This window comes from Haliaeetus albicilla, chromosome 13, assembly GCF_947461875.1.
Source record: "Haliaeetus albicilla chromosome 13, bHalAlb1.1, whole genome shotgun sequence".
NCBI lineage: Eukaryota > Metazoa > Chordata > Aves > Accipitriformes > Accipitridae > Haliaeetus > Haliaeetus albicilla.
Window position 1 is genome coordinate 37,252,559 of NC_091495.1, and position 15,265 is coordinate 37,267,823.

A 15,265-nucleotide genomic window follows, 5' to 3' on the forward strand; every position below is an offset into this window, starting at 1 on the left:
CTACACCTAGCTAGTCCTGGTTATGATGAGCTTGGGCGGATTTTGCAGTGTCCTTTGACATGCTCTGATGTGCAGGCACTGAGCTGTGAATGCACATGGGAGCTGGGCCTGCCTGTGCCTTATGAAAAACCCAAGTACTAATTTTACTTTGCTTATTTCCCTTCCACCCAGTGCCTTTGCCATGCCCCTTGACCTGTGCAGTGACTGCTAATCAAGAAAATGGTCTTGAGGACAGCAGGTTTCTTTTTTTCCTCCCTTGGGGAAAGGGGGCAAACTGAGCTTTTACACCAAGGGCAGATCAACAGTCTTGCAGGGCCTGGTTCTCATTTATCCTCTGGCCACATCGTGCCACAAGTTATACTTCCACGCTTGCCATAGTGCTAATGTGTGGTCTTAGCACAAAGGAGAACCAAAGCAATGGTGTTCAATGGTGAATGGGCAGCAGAGCAACGTGGAGCTGTGCTTACAACTGTGACAAAAATCTTGTTTATTTCTGGAGATTTTTATAATTATTCACTGAGCTCTGTAGTGCCTCGGGAACTGGATGTCACCGCAAAGCAGTAGATTAGTAGCAGACGGTCCGACCTGGGGTTTCATTGGGGAAAATCTGGTTTCCATTTTTGGCAGCCACAAGTCTAGCAGCAGCGCTGGAAGCAGAGCATCCCGGGTCCCAGCCCGCCAGCTACTTGTGCTCATGTTGGTGCAGAAGGCACCCTGCCTTGTGGCACTGGGCTTTGGGGGTCACCCTCCCGCCCGGGGACTGCCCCTCGTCCCCTGGCTGCATGAGTGAGATCTGCTTGGAGGTGTTTGGAAAAGCAAGGAGCTCGTCTCTGGTGAGAAGGAAGGTGAAGGGTGCTGGGTTTATTCAGACACCTCGAGGCTGTACCTCTCCCTTCTCTGGGGTTTTTGTATTTGCGTTGTCCGTCTCTTTAGCCTGCATTCAGCACTGCAAAGTTTGCTGCGGGACTCCAGGTAATTACACCAGTCTGGAAGCATGAAATGCCATGTAAATGCCAAGTGTTCATTAAGTGTGCTTTAGGCTGGACCAGCATGACCACGTTTGACATGCCTAAGCAAGTGAGAACATTCAAGAGTTGAGTGACTGGTCCTTGTATCTTGAGTGCACTGATACGGAGAGGAATCCACCTGGAAGGAGGCGTTCCTGCTGCCAGCGCAGAGGCAAATGCAAAGATGCAAGCTCAAAACCTCTGGGTACCAGGGCAGGTATATTTAATTGTCCTTGCTGCTGCCCTTGCACAGCAGGACCCTGATTCAGTGGGCATGTCAGTCTGCTGCCCTGGGGCTGGGGGCTCCCGTGCAGCTGGACCCATGCGGTGCTGCAGCTGCGTACTGCGCCAGGGCTGTTCCTTTAGCAGCGCCGCAGGGAGCTTGGCTCCCTGTGCGCCCTGATGTTTACGCCAATTAATTGCTGACCAGATAGCTGTTCTGTTATTTAACTGGTGGTTGAAAAATATTTGCCTGAACAGCCCTATGGGGTGATGGTTACTGTAGCATGTGCTTGCTACAGACGGGGCTTAGCTCGGCCTTTGGGAGGAAGCGGGGCTGGTGGAATAGGCAAATTAATCAACGTGACTGCCCACCAGAGTCAAATTAGAGAGAAATGAATTTTTTCTTTCTGGAAGGGAAAAATGTAGCGTTCCCATAAAAATACAAGGAATCTAAAATATTTCATAGCTGTAATGTGTGCGAGAGGAAGGGTAAGCTTCCTCTGGGCGAGGAGGTTGGATGGGAAATTCAATTATTCACTCGGCTGCAGGGCTGTCAGTGTCTACCTGCGAGCAAAGGAAGGTATGTGCCTCCCTCTCGAGGCAGAGAGTAACTGATGCCCTTTGCGGGTTGGGATTTTTAGAGGGGACTGTGCATGCTCTGGTCCCTCTGGCAGCAAGGACGTGCGGGGATGAGGTATGAGAGCAGAGGTCTCCCAGACAGCGCCCACCGGCAGAAACGGACTGGACCTGGCTTGACCGGGTTGCTCCGAGGGGAAAAAAATGCCCTTGCTGGCTCATGCAGTGCTGCGTGCATCAGGCTCAGGGTATGTAAACAGCCACTGGGGGCTCGCAGCCTGTGCAGGATCAGGCCGTGCATGCTGGCGAGCGGTCTGCCTGTGTAGGTGACACATGAACATCTCGAGAACCCGGCTGAGATGTCAGTCAGACTGTTTTCTTCCCAGCCGGCAGCAGCTGGGCGAGTTCACTCATCTGTCTTGATCTCCTGCTTCCCAGAGGCACGGTACGAGGCAGCACAGCCTGTCCAGAGCCTTTCCCGGGAGTACACGGCTCTAGTTTGTGCTCTGCTTTGTTCTGTGGCTGCGGTAACCTCTCCTTCTTTGGAGAATAAGATGTTAAAGAGCTTTTGAAAATGATCAAACCCTTCAGCTTCACTACTGTGATTAATCAATCACAGCTGCTGCTTTACAGCTCCTTGTTTTGATGTGTTTCAGGTTGTTCCAAAGTTAGCCCAGCGCAGGGCCAGTAAACACATTCCTGAGCCCTGGCAGGGTGCTGGGATGGAGCAAAAGCTGAATTTTCCAGTGCTGCACTTTGTTCAAAGCCAAGGCTGCTCAAGTCTATCGGAGAGAGCCATGGGGCAAGCCTTTTTCTTTGGCACAAAGGAGGGCAGTAACGAATTACTCATTCTCACCGCTATTTTCTGCCAAAGGGAGTTTTGATCGGAGGTGTTTTGTCTAAGGAGCCTTGTGTGGGCTCCCCAGGCTCTGCCGTGCTGGCACGCTGAGCTGGCACCGTGGGGACGCTGCCAGGCTCTCAGGGAGACCTTGGGAAGCATTTTGGGGCTTTGCAGCCCCAGGGAGAGGAAAGGCTCCTGGTCCCTGCGTGGTAAAAGCAGCCTCCGTGCGGCAGGCATGTTTTCTCTCGGCCGGTGGGGAGCCGTACAGCCTGCTCAGGGTTTGGTTATCTCCCTTCATTTCTCTGCCAAGAGTGCAGAAGCTCGGTCTCTGGACTGGCCTGGGGTTTCCCCAGTTGCCTGGGTTTGGGGTAATGGGGTGGGCTGGCCCCGCAGCCCTATCAGCAAGGCAGGTGAGTGCCCCCGAAGCTGCTGCTGGATGCTGGCACAGAGCTTTTTCCAGCAATGGTGCGGTGTGTGAAAACCCTCGTATCCCTTTCTGGTGGCTGGGGAGCAGGCAGCGTCCCGAAATGCTCACTGGGTCAAAGACCCACAGGCGAATGTGAAGAAAGGCGGCTAGTGCTCTGCGACGGACGCGGTGAGTGTGCTAGATCGTGAGAGGGTGCACCTCGAAAAATTTTAAAGGATTTATTCATTTATAAGTTATTTCCAACGTTTCTTGTGCTGATGCTGCCATTACGAGGGAGCATGGGATGCTCCTGGGAATTATATAATCCTAAAAATAAAAGTGAGGAAGAGATTTAAGAAATATCTCTTCCCTGGATGGCAGCTACATCATTGCAAATATTGTCTGATCTGCCCTTCTCAGCACTGAAGTACCTGAGACTCCAGGTGGCAGCTCTAAGGAGTTGGTGTCAATTTTGGAGGCTTAGATGCATGGCTTAAATGCTCCTTAGCAGTTGGTTTTTTTACAGCTACAGACCCAAGCAGGAACATGAAGCATCACAGCTCAGATAGTTTGTAAAACTGCTGTCAAGAAGATTAAGCTGGAAATGGAAAAATTGCTGGTGAAGTCTTTTCTTTTCTTTCTAACATTTTTGTGATAAAGGCTGATTTAAAGTCCATTTCACCACCTAGGTGAGGCTCCAGATACCCGATAGCAAAAGTGCAGCAGTGTGGCTCAGCCAGCTACTTTGCACAAACAAAATCCCTGAGACTGCAAGGTATATTTAACAGAAGCAAACCAAACTAAATAGACTCACTTCTTAAAGGTACTCCAGGTACTCCCTTAGCGACCATCAGCTGTAGCTAATCTGTAAGAGCCTGGAGACCTCTTGCCCAGGGTACCAGTCAGATTTTGCTATTACTCTGTTATGTATGCAACATATGCTTTCCAAAAAGGCACATCGCTTAAGATACAGCATTTTTATCGGGCTCTGGCAAAGTGATACCTAGGCAGCAGAGCTCTTTCGTGAGAGAAGCGGGAGGCCTGTAATCGCTTTGATTGGCCAAACGTTCAGAAGGGGAATGAAGCATGCTTGGTTTACCTGGCTTTGGAAGTGAAGACATAAAGGAGCCTTTCCGCATCTCGGCGTGCAAGACGAGTATCCCCCAGTTCCTCCAGAGTGCAAGCCCCTATTGCCTTGAGCTGCAAAGACCTTTGAGACATCTCCCCTCCCCTGCAGACACCCAGCACCCTCATCCCTGCTGAGACACATTATGGGAATAGAGGGAGGTGAAGCAGAGCCAGATTAACCGCCTTTCTCGTTGTTTGCGTATGCATCGCAGGTTGGAAATGTCACCCCGCAAGGCTTGGAGCACAACCTCCCTCTGCTCCATCGTGTCCCCATTTCTTAACTAACCTGCAAGCAGTAAGGCTCATGGGCTGGCAGTTGAGGTGCCTGCCAATTCAGCAAAGCTGGGACAGAAACACTCCACGGTGCCAAGCTGGTCCTCGCCCTCCTTATTTTGTTATAAGCAGAAAGGAGGGTAGTGAGATGACGTTGCCTCTGAAGTTTGGCATCAGCAGAGGGGAACTGTATGGGATTGTGCTTGTCTACACCCTGGTTTTCAGACCTTTCAGTCTGAACTCTGAAGTGGCTTTGCCTGGAGGATACAATAAGGAAAGTCAACTCTCTTTCTAGGTTCAGCTGTTACTGGATTTCAGACTGGGGAGATTGGTTTGGTTTAAGCCTGGCTGTGTATTACAGACTCCTGGGCATGTGTGCGTGGTGCTGTATTAGGGATTGTCTCCTCATCGCGTAGGCTTGCAGGGGTCTGCATCCCCCCAATTGCTCCTTTCCCTGTTTATTGCCTTGCCCTCCTCTGCTCTGCCCCTGGCCTTGGGCACTTGTTCCAACCTGAAAGGGGGTTGTAGTGAGGTGGGTGCTGGTCTCTTCTGTCAGGTGGCTGGAGATAGGACGAGAGGAAACAGCCTCCAGTTGCGGCAGGGGAGGTTTAGGTTGGATATTAGGAAAAATTTCTTTACCGAAAGGGTTGTCAGGCATTGGAACAGGCTGCCCAGGGAAGTGGTTGAGTCACCATCCCTGGAGGTATTCAACAAGCGAGTAGACAAGGCACTTCAGAACATGGTTTAGTGGGCATGGTTGACGGTTGGACTCGATCTTGAAGCTCTTTTCCAACCTAAATGATTCTGTGATTCTATGGTTGGCTTCTGTGTCCCATCAGTCCTGCCCAAGGGAGGCTGTGACTATCCTTTGGCTGAAGATGAACCCGTCCCATTCCCTTTGGTATCTGCTCTCCTCTGGCCACTGCTTTGAGAAAGCTATTCCTGCCCTTCATCCCCGTGCGGGGGGCTCGCCTCCCACCGTCCCTCGGCGTGGCACGTGGCTGGCTCCTACAGCACGAGGAGGTGTGCTCGCTCCCTAAACCCAAAGGTATTAAAATAAGCACATCATCTGCAAAAGTACAAATCGGGAAGTAAACACATTTCCCCCAGAGCCTGCGATACCCTTCGCAGCCTCTGCCCTGCAACCCAGATTTGCGCGTCCGTGTATTTTCCCCTCCGTGTATTTTCCCACCGTTTCAGGTGCTCTGCTTTAGGCTCTGCCTCGGCCAGCTCTGCCTTTCCCCTGACCTGCCAAGCCTGCCCAAAGACCAGGGGCCTTTCTCGGGCCGTGGGAATCGGTCCTGGAGAAGCTCTTGCTGATACGATAGTAGGAGCTGGATGCGGAGGGAGGTTGCTGGAGCCGGTGCAGCCTTGCAGAGCGCGGCGGAGCCAATCGTTGCTGCTAGGGGTGGAGCTGGAGCTCCAGCCGAGCATCGCCCAGCGCCTTCCCAGCACAGTTGGCCTGGGCTGCTGGAAGAGCTGCGTGGGGAGAGGAGAGCCCTGCTCGCAGCTCCGGCGTGCGCCTGCTCCGGCAGCATCGCTGGAGCGGCTCCGGCACGAAGGTACCAACGCATCCCTGGCAGGGCTTGTCGCTTGTTGCTCGAATCTGTTGATTAGAGTTGGAGGAAAGTTTATGGGGAAATGGGGAGCTGTTCAGGGTAGCGTTTGCGGGGGGAGCAGCGGGAGGGGGAATCTGTGCGGCTCGCTGGGATCGGCTGCCGGAGAGGGTTTGAGGGCCGCTGCGGAGGGGGAGCCCGTGATGGGGGGTCCAGCCTGCGGCGGGGGGGCTGGTGCCTGTGCCGGCTATGTGTCCGTGTCCCCCCCCATGACCCGTGGCAGGCGCTGGGCGAGGGGGTCCGGCCCCGTGTTGTAAGGGGTCTTTTCCCGGCCGGTCAGTGGGAATTCAGAGTGCTCTTCCAGAACACAGGCACCCCCACAGCCCAGTGTGGAGCCGGTGGGGGGGGGTCCTAGGGCTGCGGAGTGCGAGCACGGGTGTCCGCAGATGCAGGAAAACGGCCCTATTCTCTCTGTTGCTTGGGAAGTTTGGAGAACTTCCCAAGTGGGCACCGCTTAGAGAGGAAAAGCAGGTTTCCAGGGAGGCAGCTGAGCGCAGTGGGCTGGGGGCTGCTGTCCCCAGGGACAGCCCTGACCCGCCTGGCCGCAGCACGGGTGGGAAGGCAGCCGCCAGCCTGCGCGGCCGCACGGTGCCGGCGAAGGGGGGATCGGGGCTGTGCATCTCCGTGGGGCTGGTTGGCCCCACGTGTTGCGCTGGAGCTGTCCGTGGGTCCGAGAGCCTGAGCAAAAGCTGCCCCTTATGCAGCATGAGCGAGGTGACTGCTGGTTTGGGCTGCCTGAAAGATCTCTAGCAACTGGCCCTCGAGCCGTCTGAATTGCTGGCGATCTGTATCCGTCGATTAGGGATACCAGACCTGGGCAGTGCCCCCTCGGTTCCTGATGTTAAACATGCTCCGATGGCTGCCCAAAGGACAGCCACGCGCTCCTTTTGCCCTCCTCTGATGTTGAAGTGACCTTAGCATGCAGCACAGGGTGAAGAAAAAGGTTTGCAAAGCCTTGAGGAGACGGGTAAAAATCACCCGTTTACATTTTCTGCATGAGATTGTGCCGTCGGCTCTCACACGAGCACGTGCAATCCATCTGCAAAACACAAACAACTGGCTCTGAAATGTAAGAGGTGAGCCCAGGGGAGCAGGGCGATGCTGCTGGAGAGGGGCAGCTTGGAAGGGGGGGATGCAGGGCAGAGGAGTTTCAGCTTTGGGGCTCTCGTCATTCCACAGGAAAGGGACAGTGACCTGGAGCATCTCCTGCCACTCGCTTCTCCTTGCACTCTGCTGTGAGGGGGGGAATGGGAGGGTCTTGATAAACAATTTTGTAAGAGGTATTTTGATAAAGGTTCTAGACGGTGACTCATCTACTGTAGGAAGGGACAGGAGGGAGGGGCAGTACAGGAGCTCTCTAGAGTGAAAACGGGTCTTTCCCCCCAATTTTATCAGAAGCAGGAGGGCAGGAATCCTTTATTACTCCCAGAGCAGTGTAGACCCATCGATTATAAACCTCCTAATCCCAGTGCCCCTGGACCTGCTCTGGCACCTCCTGAATCGCTTTCCCTGGGGAGGATCCTGTCTTCTGGCTGCATCCTGGGGTGGGACTGTTCCAAAATTCGGCTTGATTTCCACCTCTCCCCATTGATTTTATCTGTTCATTCTTAGTCACTTCTGAGTCACTCCAAATAATTAATCCTTGTCCGTACATAGCGGTTTGCACCCCACTTCTGTGTGTACCTGGCTGAATTGAGTGGGCACATTTCAGAAGTCACTTCACTTGGCTCCGAGTTGCAGTGTCTGAACTTTCCTCCTGCATCCAGCCTTCCTCCCTCAGGCTTTTCTGCCCTGCTCTGCCCTCTCCTATGCTGAAAAGCCCAGAGGAAATTGAGCGCTGCTGCGTTTCCACTTTCCCAGGTGTGCTATACAACATATACTACACCCCTGGCAGGCCTCCCTAGCTGTTCACAGCATTGCTGACTAGCCCTTCTTGAAAATGTGTTGTCTAGGTATGGTGATGTTTTGCTGGTATTTGCCTGGTTCTGGTTTATTTGCTGCTTCCAGTTTGGAAAGGAACTGGTGCAGCTGGTTGATCCGTGCTGACTTAGCACCTTGCTCCTAGTGAGCAGCCCACCTTTCTCTGGGGGATTTATGGCTCGGTGTATGGCACTGCACCACCCGAGTCCCCCTCTTCATGCCCAGAGATTTACCTGGGAATGCTGATGGCCAGCTCTGGTCCAGCTATGGATTTATCATCCCTCCCTGCAGGGGTTTTGCTGGTGGGAGGAGGAAAAAATCCCCAAGCCCACCAGCAAACAGCCCTCATCCCCCCCCATCAGTGATCAAATGTAGACAATAACATTGCGGATTTTTTGAGAGTTATTCCTTTGCAAGAAGCAACTTTTGACCCAAAGTTGGCATCTTTTTCAGATCCGTGAGTCTTTAATCAGCCCCTTTTTCACTGCAAGGTGTTCTCGAGAGTCGGGAGGGCTCCCAGAAGACTCTCGGAAATCGCTGCAAGGTCTGAGATGGCCAGGCAAGGTCAGGGCTCCTGGGGCTGCTCCTGGCTGATCCTTGCACTGGGTGGCCTGGGCACTGTCAGATCTGGGTGTCTCGCTTTATCTGGGTTAAGCTCCCAAGGAAAGAGGTGTGACATGAGATCCAGAACTGGTTTGAGAGATCAGAACTGGGCCAATTTCTAGGCCAAAATGGGGCTACTGGTGTTCCCAAGGGTGGATTTGGGTACAGAAACAGATGAAGGTCAAGGCTCCCACCTCTCTCCATTGCACAGCTGAACACATAGGGGGTCATCTCCCTGACAGCTGCCGGGCAGGTAGCGGGACATATGGAAGCTTTATTATTCCTTACAAAGTGTGAAAAACACCCCTCGCTGACGAGTACTGGAGTTGCATAGTGCAGACGGGGCTGCCCCCGGGAATAGCAGCAGCTTCAGGAAATGAGGAGGAAGGCTTTCCTCCACGCCATGCCATCCTCTCCTCTGCAGAGAGCATTTACTGTGTTTGCATCCCCCGAAGGAAGGTTTAAAGGGAGCCAGGCTTTGCTCTGTCGGTTTTGCAGCTGTGACCTTCAGGCGGCTTGTGGATGAGAGAGGAGAGGCGCTGGCTTAATGGGATGGTGCATCTTTGCCCCTTTGTTTCAGTTCTGCGATTTCTTGGGCGCTTTGTTGGCACCGCACTCGATGTCCCCTGCCCTCCGGGGAAGGACGTGCCAAACGCTCCTTTCCAGACTTGCTGGGGTGGCCGAGAGGCGAGCCCAGGCAGTGTGCAGGTCGTGGGGCACCCGCACCACCCTGGGCTGCTGAAGGCTCCTTGTGCCCTGCCCAGGACGCAGCAGAGACCGATGCCCAAAGGGTATCCTGCTCTGTTCTGCAGCATACTTGAGCATTTTGGTGAAGTGGGTGCTTATTTATAGGCATAGGTACGTGGGTAAGTTTAAAAAGTCAAGAGGAATTAAATACGTATTTTTCTAGGCTGTGGCTTTTGTGGGAGCTGTGTATGGGAAAACAAAGTGTTTTCCAGGGTCGCTTATGCTCCGCTGTCTGCTCCTGCCTGCTCAGCCTGGCTCTTGCGCAAGAGCATTTGGGTCTTTGCATTTCTGGTCACCTTGCAACAGACACGGGCGACGATTTCTGTTCTCCCTGCATTTGCACCTTGTTCTGCTGACAGCTGCATTTCTCCTCAGCTCAGAGGTGTGAACGCTTTTACCTGCCACCACCTTCTGCTCCTGCAGAGCAGGAGATGGCATTTTGCAGGGGACTGTGGGGGGAGCCATGCCATTCGCTTCTTCATTTATTAATTAGAAAGAAAGAAAGTTGCAGAGAGATCAGATTTTTGAGAAAGACCCAGAGCTCCAAAATGCTCCCAGAGGATAGATCCCTAATTGCTCTCTAATTGCATTAGAGTTTAATTTGTTGTTGTTTTTACTGTAATGTTCCCATTTTTCTCGACAGTTTGCTTTGTTCCATTAACTAGAAATGGCTGGAGATGAATATTCTCAATATTAAAACTTGCCGGTGGTGCAATGCTTGACAGCTTTTAGGCCTTTAGTGCTCTGGCAGGAGATGCTGATGGCTTAACCTGCGTTGGCCGTCAGGCTCCCTGCGTGGGGGAATTCACGCGTGTGGCGCAGCGTTTGCCCCATGACGACGTTTTGCCCGTACGTGCGAGGTTTGGTCCTGGGAGTTTTTGCAAGATGCTGCAAATTTGGTGATACCAAGCCAAGGGTCCAGCCTGGAAGGTGTTACCGCAGGGGCCCGTGCAGGCGGTCGCTGGCTGGGCACCATTGCCGGGCACCCGGGTGGATGGGACCGCTTGTGGGGTGCTGCCCTCGTGCCAGGCAGATGTGGTTGAGCGGAGGACAGGGATGAGGCAGGAGGGAGAGGGCTCGCACAGGCTGCGAGGGGCTTGCTCTTGAGCTGGGCATCATTTTCGGAGGGAGGCGGTGGGAGAGCACCCTGTCCCACCTCGGGGGGTGCGTTGGCTCCGGCCCCGTCTCCCCTCGGCACCTGTGGGATGAGAGGGAAATCGGAAGGCGAGTAGGGGTTGCTGTCCTCCTTCCAGCGTGTGACAAAAAGCTGAGCCGAGCTCGTCCCAGAGTGGCTCGTGAGCAGCAGCACTTCAAAGGGCTCGTTTAATCCATTTCTCCAGAGCACAGAGAGGGAGCAGGTCTGGAAATGCAACCAGAAAGCTTCAAAAATGGCTTTTGGGAGCTTCATTTGGAAAGCAACAGGGAAGAAGAGTATCGCTTCTCTTAATTCCAAAGCAGAAATATATTTATTTTGCCTTATTAAAGGGGATATAAGGTAGAAGATATAGTTAAGCTCGGACCTGCTTCTTGCCAATTCATATTTGTTGGTGAAACAAATCCACAAGGTGGGAGAGTATAAATAAACCTTTCCAGTAGGTCAGCCTCTGCACTTGAGGTGTCACGTGTCTCCCCCTCTGATCTACTTATATATCATATACGTGTTACTTGCGTGGGTGTCGCACAGGGTACCCGAAAAAGGCCCTGACTGCCCATGAGCTGGGTGTGATGGAGCTGCGCACGTGGCTCTCAAAAAGCCATATCGACGCTAGGAGATGCAGGGAAGTGTGCTGTGACCTTAAAACTGCTCCTAAATTTGATCCAGCCGCTTAAAAACAGTGGGTGGACTTGGTGGCAAAGTGAGACATTGGTATTTAAAGCTGTCTTGAAGGATACAGCCACAGACATGACACCCAGCAGCTAACTGCAAATGAGGCACACACTGGTTTCAAAATTACATAAAGAAAAAGGGAAAAGCTCTGAGCACTGGATCTGCAGCACCCAGAGTGGCTTGTTGGAAACCTCAGGAACAGGGTGGAATGGAACACCCGCTGCTTTTGAAGCCTTAAATTAATTGGTTAAACTCCCTGTAGTATGGGATGCTGTGCAAGCTCCTCTATTATTTGAAATATAATAAGCACATGTGAGGTTGATGATAGTGAGAAAGGCAGAAACTCGCATGGTCTCTGTGCATGGCTAAGGTGTTCAGGCTGGCACGGCGCGGGTGCAGCGCGGCCAGCCCCAGCCCTGGGTTTTGGTCCAGATCATGGCATGGAGGTGCTGCCCATCTCACCCGTGCCTTGAAAGGCTCTGGGGCCCGTGGATGCACCTGCACGCTCTTGGTGAAGAAGCGGGAGACTGGAATGATTAGCAGGATTTTACCTTCCCACCTTGGAAAAAAAAAAAAAAATTAAAAAAAAGATATTCGAAATGTTCATGTGTGCATGCACGTGCCCCCGGCGTGTCAGACGGCTGAGCAGGCTCTGCAGTCGGGTCTCACCACAGCGGAGCAGCCGTGGATCCGGCGTGGTTCTTTTGCAGCCCTGGCTCCTGCCACGGCCACGCTGGGAATCACGGCAGACTACGCGCGGTGCTCACGGTGGCACTTGTGTCCCCGCAGTCAGAGCCAGGCTGAACCCCGGGAGCGTTTTCGCCTGCTCTCAGCCATAACCGTGCATCACAGGACACTGGTGTCTTCCACCTCCACGCTTACCACCTCTTGGAGCTTTACAGAGTCCTGGCTTCGGTGACGGCATGTGGCAGAGAGAGAGAGAGAGAGTTTAGCTTGACTTGAACTAAAAGCTAATTAATTTTGTGCTTTCCATCCTACAATGTCACTGGTGAAAGCATCGAGATGATAACTGTGGATCCAACTGCTCATTTGAAAATATTGAGCGATGATACAAGTTTATGACAATATTACTTCCTGCCACCAGAGATGCTTCATGATACTACTAATTGTAGCAATAATTAATCCGTTTAATTTTCAAGCACGCGGCTGTAGTTCACAGGAGTCTGGCAGGGATGGGAGCCATGCAGAGTGCAGGGACCTGTTATTTTCTCTCTTTAATTGTCAGACGTTTTTACTGCAATTTCAGCTTGCCATGCTGAGGTGAAGAGGCGCTGGGCTGTGCCCCCCCGTGATCTGCCCTCGCCCGCTCCTGGGGGCCCTGGGTCCTCCCGGAGCAGGGTGGGGGTTCACGGGGGATCCCCTACGTGTGGGGCCGGGGCAGCATTTGGACGGGGTGTCAAGACAGAGGGACGCGAGTAGCCGATTTGTAGCGTGCGGCTCCAACACCGGGCAAGAAATGACATTGCAAAGCAGGATGGAGCCGAGTTTTCCGTGCCGTCTACAGTTATCGTTGCTAATTTGTATTTATGGAACTCTTCAGGAGTTTCACAGTCTTTCTGCAATGCAGGCTAGTTTGTATTTCAGGCTTTTTCAAATTACCAAGCTCTGTTATGGTTGCAGAGGGAGCTCTGTCGCTGTTTGTGCTGAGGAGGTCGTGGGGCTGTTTCGTATCATCTCTGCCGGTTGATGCAGATCATGGTGAACCCCATTACATTCAGTCTTTTCAGGAATAAGCCCTGGTTTAATGCGCATTTAATTCTCATCTGGCTCTGATCGTACCAGGTGATGCTTTACTTTGGCAATTTGGTGTTACCTGGTGGATGCTTTCCTGTTTCTCAAAATCCTCTACTGCCAGGTCTAGACCTCTTTGCTTCTAGTAGGTGGTATAACTCAGATGTCTCCTCAGTCTGCTTTTTTGGAGAAGTCTACACCTTTTCAGAAGTTTGGGATCTGTGTGCGCATGATGCAAAAGTATTTTCCTGCCCCTACCCAAAGCACAGGGATTTTTTTTTGTTTTGCAGAACATACGAAAAGCATTTTTCAGCCTCGTTTCCTCTCTAGCCAGAAAGGAAGGCTGGTGGCCAGGACTGAAGGATAACTTACAAGCCCCACTTTGAAAACTGATGTTGTATGAAACACATTAACTTGTTTTAATGCCTTTCTATTGCTTCTCGGTACCACAGGCGTTGCCTAATCAATACTGTAGGAATAGGAGTCCCCGGACTATGCAGAGAGAGGGAGAACTTTCCAAGCCCTGGAGTCGGAGCCGGTCTCTGAAAGGAGCAGCCAGTGCCCAGCCTGGAGCGTGCCCGACTCCAGCCCTTCTGCAATGGCAGTCTAATTTCTCACTGACAAAAATAGACTAGTTTGCGTTTCTGGAGACCCTTTCACACGCGAAGCTGGAGCACTACAATGGGCATTGATGAACCATTTCTCATTGCTCATCTGTTGGTAAGGGACAGAATAGTGTTGTGTTTGGTTTATTTTTTATTTTTTTTTTTCCAGAGGGGAAAATGAAGCATGAATTATCCAAGTGGCTTGCTGAAATGCTCTCAAATACAAGGCAGGTATGACATAAAAGTCCAGCATGCTTCTGCTCCATGTGGATGAGCATGGGAGATGCTCCTGCTTCTTAGAAGAGAATGAATGCAAACAAAAGAAGGGTTGTGTTTTTTCTTTTTTAAATCGAGGAAGGGCAAAGAAAAGGCTGTAGGAGGGATATAAATGTTTTATGTTTTACTTAAGACAAAGCTCCTTGTTGTTTGCTGTTGCACACAAAACTAATTGACAGATTACACGATAATATGAAGAAGTTTAACGAAATCTGCTGATACCCTTTAGAGGATGGGGAATTTGGATGTGCAATTAAATTAGGCCAGCGGCTTAGCTGCTCCATGCTAACTAGGGGACTTAGACACAAAGCATTTGCATTCCTGGTGTCTTGTTTCTAAATCATTTCATTGACTACAAAAAGCTCTGCTCTAGCAGGGGAGCTGTAGCTGAAGGGAACAGAGTCCATCAATCATTACAAGTAAGGAGGGTTCCTGGCCAACGCTGCTTGGCTGCCTCAGGGAGACCTGGACTCCTATAAATCCTCACCGGGTGGCACTCGGTGAGGCAGCTCCAGCTGGCAAATATCGGGAGCTCGGATGGCGGTGAGGATAACCGGGAGCATCTCTGCTTCTGCTGTCGCTAACTTCGTTAACCTTTGCTGGGCAGGGAGCTTTTAGTGCTGTCAGCAAGCAAGCAGTGACGTTAAACTGATTTGGGGTTAGTGCTGTTGAGGCTGCAGCTGGTTTTGGTAAGAGGCGCTTTAGCTTAGCCACCTAGGCCAGCATACAGGCTTTTATCAAGGAATCCAGTATTAAAATAATCTCCCATCAGCGATGGACAGATCTGTTCTCTGAAGACGTCTTCTAAGCTCGTTGCCACCTTACATGGCTTTGCCTCTTGGGTTTCCGAGCTGAAGCTGATGGGGAATGACAAGCCCTGATTATGCAAAGTACCAGAGGCTACGAGCTGCAGGCACGGGATTCAGCTTGACTCGCTTCCTACTGGTTTGTACGTTATTAGGGAGCCACAGGAAAAAGTAGGTCCTGCTAATCCAAAAATAAATGTGGCGTCCTGATTGTAATTGCGGAGAAAGGCTGGGCAGGAGCCGCTCGCCGCCTTCTCCCCCCACGTCGGCTCCTGCTGCGGCTCAGCCCCGGCACCGACCCGCGGGGCAGGGACCGGAGCGGGGCAGCAGCAAACCCCCGAATTTCGGGATGCCCGCAGCCTGACAGCGTGGACCCGGCTCCGGGGAGCCTTGGAGACTATTTATGCCTCTTTTTTTGGTGAGAAACCACCGTTTCCATAGCAACCCATGAGCATCACATGGTAACCCTGGCTCCGCAGCATGGGAGCCCGCAAGGCGCCTTGCTGTACCCCGTGCTCCCGGCCCCGCGACGCCCTGATGCTTGCCCGGGTCCCTGGGGGGGATGTGGGTCTGCGGAGGGGTGTGGGGTCTTTGGGGAACGTGGGTGCCTGGAGCTTGTGGCTGGGGACACGGCGAGAGCTGCCAAAAATGCATCCCTG

At 52.4% G+C, this 15,265-nt stretch overlaps 1 protein-coding gene across 2 annotated transcripts in view; it reads left to right on the top strand.

Annotated features, from left to right (window-relative positions):
* Positions 1-5,893: 5,893 nt before the first annotated feature.
* ZMAT4 (zinc finger matrin-type 4) overlaps positions 5,894-15,265 on the top strand; it is a 68,811-nt gene continuing 59,439 nt past the window's right edge. For both annotated transcript variants that reach the window (XM_069800893.1, XM_069800894.1), the window contains exon 1: positions 5,894-6,015. The gene's annotated coding sequence lies outside the window, so the exon portion shown is untranslated. The remainder of the gene's footprint in view (positions 6,016-15,265) is intronic.